We start from the raw sequence: 18,034 nt of genomic DNA on the forward strand, positions 1-18,034 counted from the left end.
AAATCAAACTAAGCCTCTTGAATAGAATATCCAGGTCATCCTCAGAGTCCCAGGACCTCAGCTCCTGAGCACCCGATTAATGGTCAACAGATGCTCAATCAGCACTCTGTTTAACAAATTGGAAAATACTAAATGATGGATTTCAACCTAGTTTTATTGCATGTTATCCTTTTTTTTTTTTAATATGGAAGATTGTTTTTCTTAGTGGTCAGTTGTTTTTTACTACTTCTGCATTCTCCCAGTCCTTTACTATATTACTTTTTAACATGACATTGTCCATGGTATATCCTAAATTTTATCTTTTTAATTTTCTTCCATGACTTTCTAAGCCCTTTTTTTCCCCTTAACGTTGTGTTTCAGACTCTGCCTTCACTTTCAAGGGGCTGGAGACCTCTCACCGAAGTTCACATATCTATGATGTAAATGCCTACATCTGAGGTAATCATTTAGGATTCCTTTTTTAGTCAATGGAGAGAAACAGATGCTTATTTTCTTTTGGTGGAGAAGTCTGAAATAGAGATGAGTTTTGCTGTAGAAGTGCTCATTTCTCTCCTACTGCAAAGGGAGTCTGGGTGACTAATTCAGATTAGTCATCCATAGTATAAATATCTACACGTTAGGTGAGACAGATCCTATTGCAGAAGACTCAACTTGCTAGGCAGAGATTCTGGTGGGGACCTCCTCATCGCAGCGAGGTTGCCTTCTCGCCCTTGATGGATTGTAAGGTGAATGAGACATTGGATGTGTTTTGCAACGTGCTATGCCCTTAGCGCTGCTTAATGAATCTTCTTCCTCTTTCATAGCCGACTGATAGGGTTGAGGTTGAAAGCAGTGTCTATAAATGATTCAGAATCATACAGTTATCTATTTAAGACCAGTACAACAAAACAAACTTAAGTTTTTGTCATATACATGACCAGCACAGTTGGTTTTCCAGATTCTGTTTGAGATGTACAGATGCTAGCCGGAAGAGTAGCTATACGTTGTGATCGTCTGCCTAGCTGGCATCATAAATAAGCAGTAAGCTCCACGGTGCAGAAGACAGGATTTCTCCATGTTTCTTCAGTGCTTAGCATGAAGAGGACCCTAAGCTGAAAAGAAGTTTATCACTGTTTTAGTAAATGTAAATATTGAGTTTTTCCCTTGTAATTTCTCTAAAGACTATTTAATTATGGCCAGTCCTAGAGACTGGTACATGTGTCTGAGTTTTGTGAAGATTCAAGGATGAAGTAGCAGAGTAGTTTACAAAAATATGAAGGGGCTTGAGGATGCCAAATTTTGCAGAAAGGCGCGTAATGTTTTAGGGATGCAGTGCCAGGAATAAATGCATATTCGATTTCATTGATGTTACACTGTACCCACTGTTTCCTCTTACAAAATAGGCAGCTAATTTCATTACTTCTGTTTTTCCTGTTACTTTTGTCATCTTTGTTCTTAGCTAACTGTAGTCCCTATAAAATAACTGTTACAAGTAATTAGTGTTAATATCTGTAGTGCTTTCAGTGTGGCAGCTTTGACCCAGTGTGCCCATGACCTCCCTGGTCCTCTTTTTCCCCTCCGTTTTAAATAGAAGCACTGCTGAAGAATGTTGTATCTTGCAGAAAAAAAACCTCACTGCTTTGACTTCAACTGAGTAAAAAATTTCACTTGAAGTGAGCTTATAAGTGCTGTTTTTTAAAATACCTGGAAAAAAATGTTGGAATGAAGTGGTGCACTTCCCAAGAACAAAACTATTTAATTATTTTTAGTCTTAGAAGAGAACAGCAAGTAAAAATACTTAGCGTATACTTGGGGTTTGGATATATGCTTGAGTTTGTACAAGGAACCGTGAAGTGAAGCTGAATCACCTAGTAGTCACAGCAGAAATTTGCCATGTGAGGAAAATACTGTTGCATAATCACAGTTTGTTGTTAGAGCTGGTGGACTGTGCCCTGGTCATAAATACATGATTTTGGGAAAAGCAGAAACTTTACCAAATCACTAGCAATGAAACAGCAGACGTCGTGTTTGGAGGAACAGGAGGATCTCAAAGGCCCTTGATAAAAAGAAAGAGTCTTCCGCTGACCTACGTGTTTAATACACGAAAGGCAATTCTTGCTGGAAGGAAATCACTACAATTTATATATATTGGCTGGTTAACTCTGGCTGCCTAATGGGGAAGAGATGGGGGAAGACCAGGCAGTGTTGATGGAAGGTCTGTGAAAATTCATCTCAGTGTGTGAAGTAATAAGCCAAAATAACATTGAAAGTATAATTATTGGAATGGATGCTATGCCTGAAAATGGCAAAATATTATGTGTGTTAGCGTTGGAGACAATTTTGAGGTATGTGATTAAAGAAAATAGCAGGGCAGAGAAGATAAAAACCATACTGGGTAATCTGCTATATTTAAAAAAAGCAAGGGGAAGTCCAATGATACATGTGGAATTCTAAATGTATTTCTTGTTGACAGTTTTTGGCGTGTATATAACTTGTCAAGCTTGATGTCAGGGCTGTTGATTAGGCCAAGAGTTAGTGTGGGTGTTTTACCTGTTAAATAAGAGGGGAAAACATTTGTTTATGCATAATGCTGAACACCACCTTAATATGCCGGGAAGTATACCGGTGGAATTGAGAGACGACTCTCCTTCTGCGTTTTCCCTTCTTCAGCACGTTATGCTCCTGTAGTCCCGTGTCGGTTTTTCTGTACCTAATTCTGAGACAGCTGATGCTGCCTGCTTTCAGGGACTGAATGCCACAAGCTGTTTCTCTATAACGCTATTTCTTATTTGAAACCTAGGATGCTTCCCTTTCCCTTACCACTTATTTGTTCTTACTTGGACTGTTATGTGCAGCAGTGGAGGGACATTTAGCTTGGGCTCCTGAGGTTATGTCTACCATGTGGCTGAATGCAATGCGGAGAGATCTGTGGATGGGCTGTAGAGCTGGAAGGAGTCCCGATACACCACCTCCAGCTCAGCGCGGGGCTGATGTGCCTTCTCTGTTTTCGAAACTTGAGCTTGCGTCTGTGTACAGCGTTGTACTGCACATGTAAATGTAGCAGCTTGCTAAATTGGGAGGGGCATCTCTTAATATGGTGCTTTATTGTGCTATTCAGATACAGAAGCAACAAGAACATTACTTAAAATGTCACTATAGTATTTTCCAGCTGAGAAAAAACCCCACACCTTACCTCCAGAATTTGCAGAAAGCAAAAGGAACCCTCTCATCTTTAGAAAGGATTGATAGTCTTCTGTATTCTTCATAGTTTGAGAAGTCAGGTTTTAAATTACCTGGAAGAGATTTCACTCAAGTCGAGTTGCTTGTGAGGCCTGTTGAGGTGCTGGGTGCTCCTATGAAAGTTACGGTGGCGAGTGCTCTCGGCACTGGAGGGAATGCTTGTCTGCAGCAATGGGGCAAACGTGTCTGTTGCTTATAGCCTGCGTTGCTTGAAATGGAATTTCCAACTTGGGAATTGTTATTCAAATACACTTTGAGTGTTATATGCAAATTAGTGTCTTACGATGACTCCTAGTAACTGAATATTTAGTTGCAACAGTAAGCAAGCTTGAATACAAGGTTTTATGATAGAGGTGATCGCTAAGATGATACTCTGTTCCTGCCGCTATCGTAATTTGCATTCTCTGAGGTATTTATAGAGACCGAGAGTACTTACTGATGATCTTTTGTGCAAGGCTGATGTTAATTTATTTTCCCAAAGTTTATACAATCCCTAGAATTCTTCATTAAACTTGGAAAAATAAATGTAATCCTTTTCAGTCATTTGAAATCTTCACCTTTTCTGTTACAGATTCTGTGCTTTTTATTAATGTTTTTGGTTATGATTAAGGCTATTTAGTTACAAAGTGAATGACTTCTTAGAATTTGTGCCTAAAGCCATAGTTTGACATGCATTTAAGCTGGCACTACTGCTGAAAAGCTGTCCCCTTCTTGCTGCTCATACCCATTCTTCGTCACTTCTCTACCCTCCCTCCTTGCTGGCACAAACATTTGTGCAGCTGCGTTGTGAACCAGGTTTGGGGGAGTGATCCAGATGAAATTTTTGTCTGCTAATACTGCATGGAAAAGGAAAATAATTTTTTTTTCAACAGTGCAGGTTTAAATACATGGCAAACTCTGGTGTAACATCATTAGCGCGTAATTCTGGTTTGTGATTTCAAGAGCAACCTGAGCTTTAATGTTTATTTGTCCAGGTAAAGCCCATTGAACTCCGAAGGGTGTGCCTGAGATTTCCACATGATTGTTTTCCTTTCAAGATGTTTTATGATGAATGAAGCTTAGCCCATAAATACAGTTTAAGTGGTGCCATGCAGGGAAGACAGGCTGGTGGTCCATTGTCATATATAAGATTTTTCTTCTGAAGTGTCTTAATGACTATTTTAACTGTAGAACTATGTAAACTTCCTGTGGACTGTGTCTATATGATGTCCTGAAAGATTAAGGAAATTAAAATGCGTATGTTGTTTAATATCCTGTTTTAAGGCACTGGTTTGTTACGGTTTTGGCAGAGCAATATTGTGCCTCATTTCCCTGTAGTTTGGTTGGTAGAACAGCGCAACGTCAGAATATTCTGGTAAAAACTGCAGCATGCAAAAAATGTGGATAGAGGTACAAATGCAGTTTTGAAGCTTTGAACTTGTATAAAGGACCATTAAAGGAATGCAAGCAGTTGTTTTTCTTGCTCATTTGAGGACATAGTGGTACTGATAAAATACGTACGGCTCTTGATCTTGTAAAGCACAACAGGAAATCTTAAGTTTGCAAATGCTGCTGCTTTGCTATCTAATAGTCTGAGCGGTGTGATGTTTCTTTCATAATATTGCCTTATCCTGTGTGTGCAGCAAAAAATAATATGTCCAGGGTCCAGAGATCAATGCGGTAAGTGACTTTGACAAACTGGGTTTTCTGAAAAATGCTGCTTGTGTGCCCCAGTAAATACCAGCATCTCACTTTTGAGATAATAGTCTGATTAATAGTAATTATTTCTGAATGGTTTAACTGTGGAGATCCAGGAAAAAAATTAATTTGTTGCTTAACAACGTGTAGTAAGCAGTCTAAGTGGTGTCAAAGTCTTGTTTATTAATGTGAGCAGCGCAAGTGAATGAGGAGTGGAGTGTCTGAGGAGTCCTGCAAGAGATGTAAATTGACGCTTAAAAAAACCCCCGTGCTTTTGTTTGCTCGTTTTAACAATGGTTGTGTGTTAGCTTTTTAATATTCAAATCAAGTTGCAAATCTTACACTTAAAGGTTAATCATTAAAGTGAAGCACAGAAATCCCCCCGGGGTTCCTTGTAGATGCTGCCAATGCCTGCTTCCATGGGGGAGACAGACTCTAGAGCTATGTAAACAGGGAGAGTAGTAGCTGAAAATGTTTGACTATTAATCTTCTTAGATTATTAGTGATAGAGTGAAGTACAGGTTAAAAACGTTGAGATAACTGTGCCCTTATAGATTACGTGAAGCTGGTAGGCTGTAGAGTTCAGTTCTTTGGTGTGTGTTTAGCTCCATATGCTTTTGACTGACTTAGGAAAAAAAAAACAAACTTTTTTGTGCAATTATGTTCACAGTGCGTTTGGTATATTTTTCCTGGCTAGCTTTTTCCTGCATTTTTTTGAAGCACTGCAGTTTCTTCAGTGTATGGGTGTGTTGAATTTAATTAAAAATGTAACATTTAAATAAAGAAGCTGTGCAAATTTTGTCCTTAGCATGGGGTAGGGCATTAATTAGAAGGCTGTTTAACTAGATACTAGATGAGGATAAAGTTGATCATCAAAACAAAGTACTTCTTGATATCATCTCTTTATTAGGGAACTTCAGAAGCATGGAATAATTAGAAGTAGCTCTTAATTTTGTGTGCATATTTGTACAACAGAGGCCTTCATCATTTTTTGCCTGCAGCAGTTTTTTATTAAAAGAAAAAAGCCCCACACAACCCCTTACTGTGCTGGTATACCAGACTCCTGCCGTACTTGTGATTTACTGTTTGTGTCTGAGGAATTTAAACATAGATGTATCTTCCATTTGTCAGTTAGATGTTAAGAAAAAATGAAGAAATTCGTATCGCTAGCTCAGAAGAGGAAAACAAAAGGAGGCTCTTGGCTAACTGGTGAAACACTATTTTGGTTAAGAATAAATTCTCTCTGAGAATTACAGGCGTATCTAAGTGTTTCCAAATCAACAGCTCGGGCTAAGCAATCTCTCAGGAAGCTGAAACACATCTTTAGTTGTATGGTAACATTTGAAGATCGGCAGAATGCTCTGTTCAGTGTTTCCAACTTCTTCCTCGCGTGTTCGCTGTGGCCGTGGAGCGACGCGAGTGCCTCTTGTAGTACAGGTGCCCTCTGAGGTTGTACGCAGTTTCTGAGCAGATCAGGATTTGTGACGGAGATTTTCCTCTGCTGTTATTGATGCTGGAGGGGGGAGAGAGTCACAAGGCAGACCCTGAACAACGTGGCAGGAGAATGCTGTGCCAGAACACTGCGAAGAAAAGGTTAGGGGAAAGGGAGCTGCAGAGCTGGTAGCAAGGCAAAAGGAGGAGCATGAGGTAAGAGCCAGCTGGTGCTGCTGGGCTGCAGGGTGGATTTCAGCACTGCTGCATAAGGCACAGGTCTCTCCACGTTGGGAAGTGTAACACTGGCGGAGTATACAGTGCTGGATTCGGTAGTACTGAATTATTAAAATTCAGATATTGAGTCTTTGCTGAAAATGCTATTAATAAAGTGTTATTGTGACCGCTGCCTAATTGGTACCTTGGGGTTGGGATACCAGGTTGACGTAGTGTGAAAAATTTCAGTTGGGAGATTTGACTCTTCTTCTCATTGTTCAGGAGGTATTTGCCTGTGTCTGGCAGGATGATAACCCGTCCTTTCCTTTTTGAAGTAGCCGAAGCCTGGAAGGCAGAAGCAGATGCCTGCACTGGAGTTCAGGGGTGCACTCGCTAGAGGAAGCTGTTTCCACTCCGCAAGACCTTGACAAACCGTTCTGCCATTCAGGCAAAACGTTGCTGGCCTCCTGCTCTAAAAGTGGCCTACAGGCAAAATCCTCTTTATTTTTTTTTTTTTCCCCTTGCCTCCCCCTCCCCCCATGCATCCTTCACCTGTACAAAACAGAAGCTTCTGACTGTTTGACCGTTCACCTCTGAAGGTGATGAGACACTGAGGGGGTGGAAGGAAGATGAAGTAATAAAATAATGACAAACTAAGTCCATTTTTTTACTGAGACTGAAACATGGTATAAGATATTAGTTGTCACAGGTTTTAAGTATTTAGGTTATCCCAATACTATGATAATAGCTAGCTACAAAGCTGGCTGAGTACAATAGAGACAATTTATAATTTCGTATGCTCGATCGTAGGAGGTAATAAAGGCTATAATTCATTTCTGTTTTATGTTCTTGAGACTTTGATGTGTACATGTGCAGTCAGAGCTTGGCAGAAATTGCTGAGATCATGAGTTTGATGTCCAGTGGGATGCGCCTGCTAACTGGGGTGTGTGTGGACAGTTGCTGGAACCATCATTGCCTTTGAGGACTCTAGTCTATCCTGCTTTGCCGTTTATTCAGAGTTTATAAAAAAGAATCAGGCAAATGAATGAGGGAAGGGAACAAAGAGAATAGTGATGAATGAGAATATATTTATGTAAAATTCTGATGTTAAAATAGTTTTTATTCATGTCCTGCAACTTCTAAAGGTGTCCTGAAACTGCAGTGATGCCTCTTGCAGAGTTTCGTAGAGAACCCTTCATAGATAGTGTTCCTTGGCTTTATTTTCACTAAACCTATAGCTGTCTGTTTCGAGCGAGATGGGCTTATTGCATGATCTTAATTTGGGAACAGAGAAGCCTGGTTTGGACTCAGGCTGCTGTATTGAGGACAGCTGCTCATTTCATCTTAGTTCTTTAACTTACTGCAGCTATTGCTTGTAAAATTGCGTTCTTACACTTAAGGCCTACTTTGGTTTGCTGTGTGAACTGTTACTTATTTCACAGGCTAGAACCAAAACCTTGGTTTCTGTTTTTCTCATGGCTTTGTGCTTAGTCTTTCATTGTAGTATTAAGCTACAGTTTCAGTGTGGCACCAAAGTTGGAACAGATTTGCCTAAATGTTTGATCTTGGGAGATTAAGGTTCTGTATACCAGTAGAAGATAGATTTGTATCTTGCTATTTTACTCTTATGCTTTGGGTTTTATTGCTTGTAACAGACCGTACTTAAAATAATGCCTACCCATGTTAGCATTATTTGTGAAAACATGTGGAGCATGTCAGATAATGCTCCGTAATGTCTATTTTTGTTGTTGGGTTGATGTGACACCCTTATGCTTGGGGAGGGACTGACGTAAAGCCTGCCAAGACTTGGCTTTCAAAGGGTGTCTGCAAATAGGTTTCTAAAGAGAAAAATATTCCTCCAGGTAAGAGAGGCTCCTCTGTAATAAGGTTGAATTTTTGATTACAGTCAAAGATAGCATGAGTACCAAGGGCGGACATGATACCAATTTGAATTTGGAGCAGTGCATATAAATGAAGTCTAAGTCCTTCCAAATTACAGATTAGGTGGGCTAGAAAGAAGTAGAAGGTTGGTGAAGAGGCATTCTGTATTTCCTGCCTTTAACTTCCTATTTTTCTTGTGGCTCCATGGACAGCTATTTCCCAGGAGAAGTATAGCTGGTAGGAAGGAGATACGTGACTGCCTGAAAGGCAGTTCTCCATATAGTGGTGGGCTTCAGCAGCTCCAGTGCTTATTAGATACGGCAGGAGATCCCCAGTACTGCTTTAGTTTGTCTGGAGAGCCGCAGACCTCTCAGGTATAATTTCATAATAATCTGAAAAAAAAAAAAATCTCTCTTGAGCTATAGTATTTGTTTACATAGCAAGCTTTTCCTTTTCTCTGTTGGGGTTTTTCACTGTTCTTCATACCTTGTGTGAATGTAAGAGGAATCAATACAGACCTTTGATTTAATCTTGGCTATGTTATGAGTGAGGAAATTTATCAGCATTGTTTCGTCTCAGAAACAAGCACTGGGAGTGCATTCCTAAAGAGTCTGAAGTAGGATCCTAAAGAGATTGAGAGTGAGCTCTAGAAATAATTGAGTAGCTCATGATTCTCTTCCCCTGACAGACTGAAATGTAGATTCCAAGCATTTTGAACCCAAGGAAGAGTAGACTGCTGTAAGTCATCTATTACCTGTATTGTGGGTGTACTTCAAGAGCAAGGCATGGTGCCGGATCCAAGCTCTGCCAGAACGGGGCTTGTACTGTACTGTGCCATCTCCACCTGTAATAGGCTTCTGGCTGTACTAAGTGGTGGGAGAAGTTCAGTTGACAGTGATGGGGTCATGGAGCTGGAAGATGAGGGCAGGATGGTGATGGGACTGGAGGTATTGGTCATGGTGAACTGCAGAGGCAGTCAGAGGCAACAAGTAACAGCCAGTAACTGGGGACAGGCGATTGCAGTGGGGTTTGAAGGGATGGCAACCTGGGGCGTGGGTGTGCAAAGCAACAGCAGAGCATTGATGCTTCAGTACCAAAAGGTTGGAAGTAGTGTAATACAGAATACCGTAACACAGGTAGTCTGTACTGCAAGCAGTTGTCTTTTGACAGGTCACGGCAGTTAAATCCTCAAGAAGCCAAAATGGTGTGTGCAACAGCAGAAGAAAAGAAATAGTTAAGTGCTGTTAGTGCACAGGGCCTTAGCAGCAGGAGATAACTTGTTAGCATCTTCTGAATGTATTTAATGCCTCATCTAATTCATGCTCTATGCAGTGTAGGTGAAAACATCATCAAGATTTCCATCAGTCTGACCAGGCTACAGTCCCGTCAAACACAACAGCTGCTGGCTGGGAGGAACTGGAAAAAGAATTATTTCAAAGAGATTGTTAGTGTGTCTGGAGTATATTTTTCACTTGTTTTGAACAGATTCACTAACAACTCTTTCCTTGTTTCTGCTCTTGAATGTGTAATACTGTTCTGGTCACCTCCAATGGAGAACTGCAGTTGCGAAGTACTTGCATCTTCAAAAGCTTGATTCTTCCCTTTTTGAATGATGTGCGCTTACCTGTCCCTTGACAAATAAAGCATATCTTCTGAAAGGATGAAATGAAGCACATCTGGGATGCACTGTGTGGCACAAAACTGGGAGGAGTGCTTACTAGACTTGTGCTGCCATACAGGGGGACCTCAACAGACAGGAGAAATGGGCTAGCAGCAGTCTCATGAAGTTCAGCCAAGGGAAATGCCAAGCCCTGCCCCTGGGGAGGGATAACCCCATGCACCAGGACAAGCTGGGGCTGAGCAGCTGGAAAGCAGCTCTGTAGTGAATGACCTTGGGGTCCTGGTGGACAGAAGGCTGGCCAGCAGCCAGCAATGTTCCCTTGCTGCAAAAGTGACCAGCAACCTTCTGGGCTGCAACGTGCGGTGTTGCCAGCAGGCCAAGGGAGGTGATCCTTCCCATCTGCCCAGCACTGGTGGGGCCACATCTGGAGTTCTGAGTCCAATGCTGGGCTCCGCAGGACAAGAGAGGCATGGATGTAGTGGAGAGAGTCCAGCAAAGAGCCACAACGTTGATTAAGTAACTGGAGCATTTGCCATGGGAGGAGAGCTGGGGTTCTTCATCCTGGAGAAGAGGTGGCTCGGGGGGGTCTCATCCATGTGTGTAAATCCCTCACGGGGCAGTAAAGAAGATGGAGCCAGGCTCTCCTCAGTTGTACCCAGTGACAGGACAAGAGGCAGTGGTCACAAACTGAAATATGGTAAACTGAACGAAAGAAAACACATTTTTACTGTGAGAGTGGTTGAACACAGGCAGAGGCTGCCCAAAGAGGTGATGGAGTCTCCATCCTTGGAGACGTTCAGAACCTGCCTGGATGCGGTCCTGGGCAGCCAGCTCCAGCTGGCCCCGCTTTGAAAAGCAGCGGGTTGGACTGGATGATCTCCAGAGATACCCTTCTGTCTCCTCCATTCTGTGACTGTTGCTGTTACAGGAAACTGCTGGCTCATATCCTCATTAAGGTAAAAGCTGCTAAACTGTAAACGGTGCTGTGCACGACTGTCCTTAATTTGCATGAAGCTGCCATGTCTTTACTTTGTCTTAAGGAGTCTCTCAAACCGTACCATACAGGGCAGCAAGCACTTGAGGATTGTTGTGTGCCCCGAGACTGCTGTCGGGCTGTAGTCCTCAACAGGAACAGCCCATTGACTTTATTTGCATTGTTATATTTTGGCATAGGAGGCTGCAATGCTTCTGGATGCACGTGTGTTGTCTCCTATCGCAGTGTGAGCCCTGGCACCCGCTGCGGATGGTCTGTGAACTGGTCAGTGCGGCTGTCACAAGCCCAGGGTTACACAAGCGTCAGGCTAAAAGCATCCAGTTCTGTGGGACACACCACAGCCCATAAAACAACGCAGTTGCTCTTTACTTATATCCGCTTTTTCAAAACGGTCTGAATCATTCTTGTGGTGCGTCCCCGGTGGGTATGTGCCAGTTCCGGAGATCACAGTCAGTACGGCAGAGTGTGGTTGATGGTATTTTTGCTTTATATTTCCTGGCTCTTGCAGAGTTAGCTTTAGCCGTACTGTCGTTTGCCAATTAACTTTGTATCAATTTCAGTTTTGGATGATGTTTAATGGACAGGTTCTGTGATAGTCCACATGCTTGCTGATTTTCTTTTAAGCTACCTGAAGTGGGAAATACTCTTCCCGGAAAAGGGGGAATTGAGTTTTCTATCTGAACGTGCCCTGACCTGACCGTCAGAGGGAAAGTGAACAAAACGAGAATGTTGAAAATGGGAATAAGCAGGATGGACCCTTCACCCAGAAGCATCTTCTAATTGGCGTGCCGTTTGTCTGGGTTGGTGGTAGATGCTTTTGCATCCACAAATAGCAATAGTGGTGGTTGGCCTCTCTGTGTCAGCCCTGTCATGGGAGGTGGTGGAGGATGTTTTGCAGTCTTGGGCAAGGTCTGGGCTCGGCACCTCTCTGTCTTCTAAGGCTATGCACAGCGTGGCGGTGGGGTAGCTCTGGCTCTCCAGGGGCTGCTGCTGTGGAAGCGTGCTCTGTGGCTGCTGCAGTCTGGCATAGATGCTTTGATGTTCTCTGAGATGTTACAAAAATTTCTAAACAGAACTTGCTTCCAGCAGGAGAACATGGTTTAAAATACTGCTGGAAGCAAGTGGAAAAGGGCCTTAAGGAAGGCTCTGAATGCTCAAGGAAAAACGTCAAATTTCAGTGCAAACTTAGTGTGTTCAGGAGACCCTGGGGGAACATAAGGAACCTTTACCTTCCACTTGCCAGCTGTGGTACTGGCTCAGTTTCAGTTGCAAACAAAATGGAAACTCACCCACTATCCCTGTCCCCCCCGTCCTCCTCCCCTTAACCTGAAATACCCATTTGGGTAATACGAAGACTTTCTTCAGGAAGGGAGACTTTCTGGTCACCGGACAATTTTTCCTCTTCAGAGCTGTTACGTAGTGTGTGGGTGATGTTCATGCAATGATCTTTTTAAATTGAGAAAGGCTTTTTAAAATAAATGATAATAAAAGGATGGGATGAAGCAAAAATGAGACCAAGCATCTTTTTAGTTGGTGAATTCACTTATTGCTGATTCCTTCTGGCAAGTTAGGCTTATGTGGAAGACTGCCCAGGAGATCTGTAGCCTTTTTGTTGGTGCAAAACATGTTACTGTTGGAGCTCGCCAGACACATTTCTTCTGGCTGGTTAGCCAGTAACTCTCTTAATAGGTACCAAACAACTTAGCAGTGCTCCTTTTTTTTTTTCTTCCCCCCCCCCCCCCCCAGCTTCCCATGGACCCGAGGCCTAGGAGCGTGCTACTTGTCAGCAGTGTGCTGCCAAAGCCGCCTTGGAGGGTTTGGAACCAGACACTTTTTCCATTTACTCTGCAAAGTTGTTTCTCTGGTAGTACAAAAAGAGATGTTCTCCGAGCTCTTGTTATGCAAGCTGAATTTTGGAGAAAATGGCATGCAAATAGTCGTCAGTATAGTTGGGAAGCTCCTTTTTAAAAAGATCATTAGGTTGATGTTAAGTGATAGTGCACATCAGGAGCCTTGCTTGCAGTTTCAGAAAGAGCATTGCTCTTGCCACATGCACAGCTGACGTACCTTAAAAGTAAGACTTCTGGAAAGAGTGTGTTCCCCCCTCCCCCCCCGTTTACAACATGACTGCTGTGCATATTCTTCATGGGATTTTTGTAATTTTGGTACTATGCATGTATCTTACACGGGATCATCGGTTCCGATGGCATTCTAAAATGCTTATATAGAAGTAAATAAGACATTCTTGCATCTTCCTGTTCAATTCTTAGAAATAAAACCAAGCGAGAACAGGGATGATACTCTAGAGGTGTAAACAGTGTGGCATGTTTTTTCACTCTGAGGAGTTTCTGACTTCCTTTCGAAGGAATGCCATTCACAGCAGTTCATTCGAGTAGTAACTGGAAGCACCTTTCCAGGCAGTGCTCGTCAGTTCATGGTGTGTCCAGTGAGGCTTATTTCCTTTCAGATTTGATCCAGTTGCAGATTTGATCACTAAATTACTATGTGCTGTACCCTGTAAATGCACTTCTGGGGAAGAGTGAAGAATCTTGAAAATTGACAACACGTTCTGAGTTCCCGGGTGTAGCTGTGGTGCGAGCGCACTGAACTGTTGTGAGATCTGGCTTAAGGAGGCAAAGGCCCTGTGTTTTTGTAAGTCCAGCCATGAGTCTTTTAAGACTGGGAAGTTGAGCAAGTTTTCATAGTTGTTTGGTTGCTGTCTGTGAATTCAATGCTGAATTACGATGTTCAGATTGCATTGTTTGTGGGTGAATATAGAAAAATGGCGTGACTATAGTTTGGTGTCCGTGAATTTGATTAGGCTTAGCGTTGTTTCATAGTAGTTCGCACCTTTCTGGCACAGTTTGTTTGTTTTGTTTTTTGTTTTTTTTGTGAACACTTGGTGAGGTCCTGGGCACTAAATTGGTCAAAACAGCCCCCAGCCTGCACTGTTTACTGCCTTGCTGGGTTTTTCCTGCCTGCTTGGCACCCGAGGCTGGCACGCCAGGGGCTTAGGCGAGCAGTGGTGCTCATCCAAGGGAGGAGACATGGCGGTGTGAATTCAGAGATTGGCTTGAGCTGTTGCAGAGCTGTAATTCAGAAGCACTCGTTTTAGTTGGGGCAAATAACTGATACAGGATTAAATTATTTCTCATGTGCCTTTTTCCTTTTGCTGTGACAAATGTAAGGCATTGCATGTGCTATTGAACAAATAGATGGAAACCACTGATAACCCTGGGGTTTTTTTTTTGCAAATGATGGGAAAGGTAAAAATTGAGGTGAAGAGACCCTGACCATTCCTGGCAGCAAGGCCTGAAGCGTGGAAGATGCGTGAGAGGTTATGGTGAAAGGTGCAGAAGCTTCAATACTTCCAGGTTTTATCGGAATTAATTCTAGACTGCCTAGTGTGCCATGTTCTTCTAACTGCATGTTTTCATTGAAATCAATTCTTTTTGTGCCTTGAGTCAGGAGCACGAAAAGTTTTAGGTAGTATTTTTATACATTTGTGTGTCTTCTAGAAGTAGACGTTGTCAGCCTTGGGCTCTGTATGATTTTCTCTCTTTTTTTTTTTTTTTTTTTTCTCCTAGCAAGGAATTTTGTATGGTGTGCTGACAGTTTTCATTCTGTCCCCATGCCCCCTCCCCACGGCCCCTGCATAGGTGTGTTTGTCACAGCATACCTGAAGAGTTTAGCAGGCTTGGGTTTTAGCATTGCAGAGTATGAACAAGTGTTAGTTTTTAATTCATTGTGGATTTTGTATGTTAAAAAGAATTTAAATTTTTAGTTTTAAGTAGAATGAGTTTAATCTGCTTGATTTCCTTACCAGCTATAATGCTGTGTGTATACCTGGCACAGTGCTAGTGACTGTACTTAACCGTGAATTGAGATTTGTTGTAATTCTACCTGAACTTTCTCTGGTCTCTCTGAGAAGCAGCAACGCGAAGCACTGTTCAGGGCGAGGGGAAGGAGGCAGGCTGTTCTGCAGTGGCAGCAGGAGCAGCAGTGAATGGGTTCCCATCATGGAGCTTTGAGACCAACATTTGTTCAACTAGTGCAGATTATGTTACTGAAGTGCAATTATAGCTCATCCACTGGTTTTTTCTTGGTTGAGTTTAAATCAATTTTTGTTCAGAATAGAGTAGTATACAGACTTACGGTTTTCTAGAACAAGAGCTTGGGTAAGCAAGGGTGAGTCTCAAGAGTGTCTTGTGCCTTTTTTGATATGAACTGGGTCCAGGACGATGGCTTTCTGTCTCCTTTCTCCAGTATTCACAGGAGGAAGACTTCCAGATGTGTCTGCAGACTTCGTCATGGATGACTTGAGACATATAGTGTGCTCTGAATTTTGGAGGGTGTTTACTCAACTCTTCTGGAAAGTTGGGTCCTTTTTAGGCAACTTAAGTTGTGCAGTCAAAAAATCTTGATAACCCGAATTATCAAATTTCTTGGGAAGATCTTGGTGATAAAAATACTGAAAATGTAAATTCTTGTGAGGTAACAGCGTGGTGTTATGTATTAAACTGGCAACTTCCCTCAGCTTGTTTAGTTACTGAGTGGCTTGACAGATTCTTAAAATGGATTATAGCTGACTTAAAGCATCAGCTTGGGAGTGTGAAAGAGCAGTACGCTACATTGGCAGTAGAAGAAAAATTGGTTGAAATGACACTGTCCCCTGCCTTGTGAATCACTGGGCTTTAGTGTGACACTTCTGGTGTTATTAATGCTAGGTAAGAAACAGTAGGATGTTTTCTGGGGGGCCTTCCAGGCTACTGCAGGTGATTTATCATAGACTCCAGCTTCTTTCCAGCCAGCACATTTGACAATAAACCACTGTCCTTGATTTCCTTCTCTGCTACAGCTCTGGTGCCTTTTGGCAGTTCATTGCTGTAAATAACTGCACTAGATAATCTTCAGCTTGCTTTTAGTTATCTGGTTATGCCTGGCCTTGCGGATGGGGCCCTCTACGGTCTTTATTGCCTGACTCAAAAAACCATGATGGCTTCACATTCATCCTGCGTTGTACTTAACAGTTTTGAAAAGATTTCATGCAAGCTCTGTCACCATAACATGCTGGTTTTGTGGATGGGTCAGCTTCTGTGAAAGACGTTCACAGTGCTTGGCCAAAAGTTTAAAATAGTAACTGGTCTCGGTTACTTCTATAATTACCAGTATCATTTCATGTATCTTATGATTTGCATATCGCTTTGCAAATGTCCAGATGGAGAGGAAAATAAATTTGCAGTTGCTCTGAACCCGAATTTATAAAGGATGTGTTTTAAAGTGGTATTTGCTGTTAAGAGTGCGTGTGTGAAGTCTGAGAAATGAATTGCAGAGGCTGGGAACAGAAATCAGCATTTGGGTAGAGCAGAGCAGGCTGTCTGCTCTTACAGTTAGGATAGAAAATGAATTCCAGGGAGAGTGGAAAAAGGCAAATATTTTATAGTCCCTTGAAATGGGAGGGTCTATACTTACACAAATTATTTAAAGGAATTCTGTTATCAGAAAAGTACAATAATATTACAATGTTAGTCTAAGATTAAACTAGTTGCTGACTCTTTCAATGGTATTTCATACCCTTTGTGACTGAAGGACTATGGTAAAATAGCTGAGATTGGACTCCAGACGGTACTGTTCCTGCAGAAATACTGTCGATACTGAAAATTGTCCTAAGGGGTTGATAAAACCTAAGATGACTATTTTGCTCTCTGTGGGAAGTATGAAAACGAAACCAGATCTTTGCCTGAGACACCAGGTAGGCTTCATTATTGTGCCTACAATAGAGAAATGTGAAGATACAGGCCCCTCTGATCTTACGCTGTAAGTTTGCAGCCTGTGAAAATGCAGAAAGATGGAACTGGCCGTGTTTCATCTCTTTCCAAAACTGCCATCAGTTACTTCGAATTCAGCAAGGACAGCATTTAGTCTTTAGTGAGACATGAACCTTTGTTTCAAAACGTACATCATTAAAAAGGATCGTAGATCAATTTTGTTTCTTGTATTGTTATTATTGTTGGTTTTTTTTTTAAATTTCAGCAATTTCTATAAAATTTCAGGTGCTCTGAAAATGTGCAGGGAGCCAAATTCTCTTCTGAAAATGACACGAAGTGGCAATGGAAGTTGGAGGAGGATTCCCTATAACTTTGTTTACAGCATAGTTTCTGAAAAAATAACACCATGCACGATGTTCAATGTATACTAATAAATGCCAGAAGTATCCATTAACTGTACAGTGGTTCATTTGTGTAAGCTGTTGTATTTATTTACTATTATAACTAGTGACTATGGGAATATTTAACTTCCCATGTTATGGTTGAGTCTCAGAGTTGGTGGATGGTTTTTTTAAAAAAATTATTTATTTTTTATTTTTGTTGGGAAATGAGGAAGTGGAAAAGATCAAATACCGTCTGAAGTGATCTCGGGGCTCCATGTAGGTTAGTAGCAGGATGCAAGATTTTGTGGACTAAAATTAGTCTAGAATATCTGGAGTAATAATCTCGGTCGTTTGATGCTTGTCTTAACTTTGCAGTTCTAGCTGAGGATTAGTGTGGTACCCGTGCTCAGCAGAATACTGCCAGGGAGTCTTCTCCTTAGTGCCTATGAATTAATTTCCAAATAAGACATCAATACTAAGTATGAGGCCACAGGTTTGTCAAACTGTCTTGATGCCTGAGTGCCTGTGGGGCAATGCAGATGCTAGAGCTGACAGCAACGTCTTGAAGACCTAAGGAGAAATTATTGTCTTTTGTGGAGGGTGAACTCTTGACAGCTTTCTAGAAGACATAAAAAGTATCCTGACTTTTCACCCATCTTTTGGAAATAATAAATAAGGGCTTTTTTTTGTTATTCTCCTTGACAATTTTATACCTACTACGCCCTTTTATCCCTGAATTCCTGGCGGTGTTATCTTAGAATCATAGAATAGTTTGGGTTGGAAGGGACCTCTAAAGGTCATCTGGTCCAACCCCCCTGCCGTGGGCAGGGACATCTTCAACTAC

At 41.9% G+C, this 18,034-nt stretch overlaps 1 protein-coding gene across 2 annotated transcripts in view; it reads left to right on the plus strand.

The window, feature by feature from the left end:
• The first annotated feature begins 373 nt into the window (after positions 1-373).
• PPP6R2 (protein phosphatase 6 regulatory subunit 2) overlaps positions 374-18,034 on the plus strand; it is a 110,451-nt gene continuing 92,790 nt past the window's right edge. For both annotated transcript variants that reach the window (XM_009272440.1, XM_009272441.1), the window contains exon 1: positions 374-438. The gene's annotated coding sequence lies outside the window, so the exon portion shown is untranslated. The remainder of the gene's footprint in view (positions 439-18,034) is intronic.

This window comes from Aptenodytes forsteri, unplaced genomic scaffold (genome assembly GCF_000699145.1).
Source record: "Aptenodytes forsteri isolate BGI_AS27 unplaced genomic scaffold, ASM69914v1 Scaffold302, whole genome shotgun sequence".
In the NCBI taxonomy this organism is placed as follows: Eukaryota; Metazoa; Chordata; class Aves; order Sphenisciformes; family Spheniscidae; genus Aptenodytes; species Aptenodytes forsteri.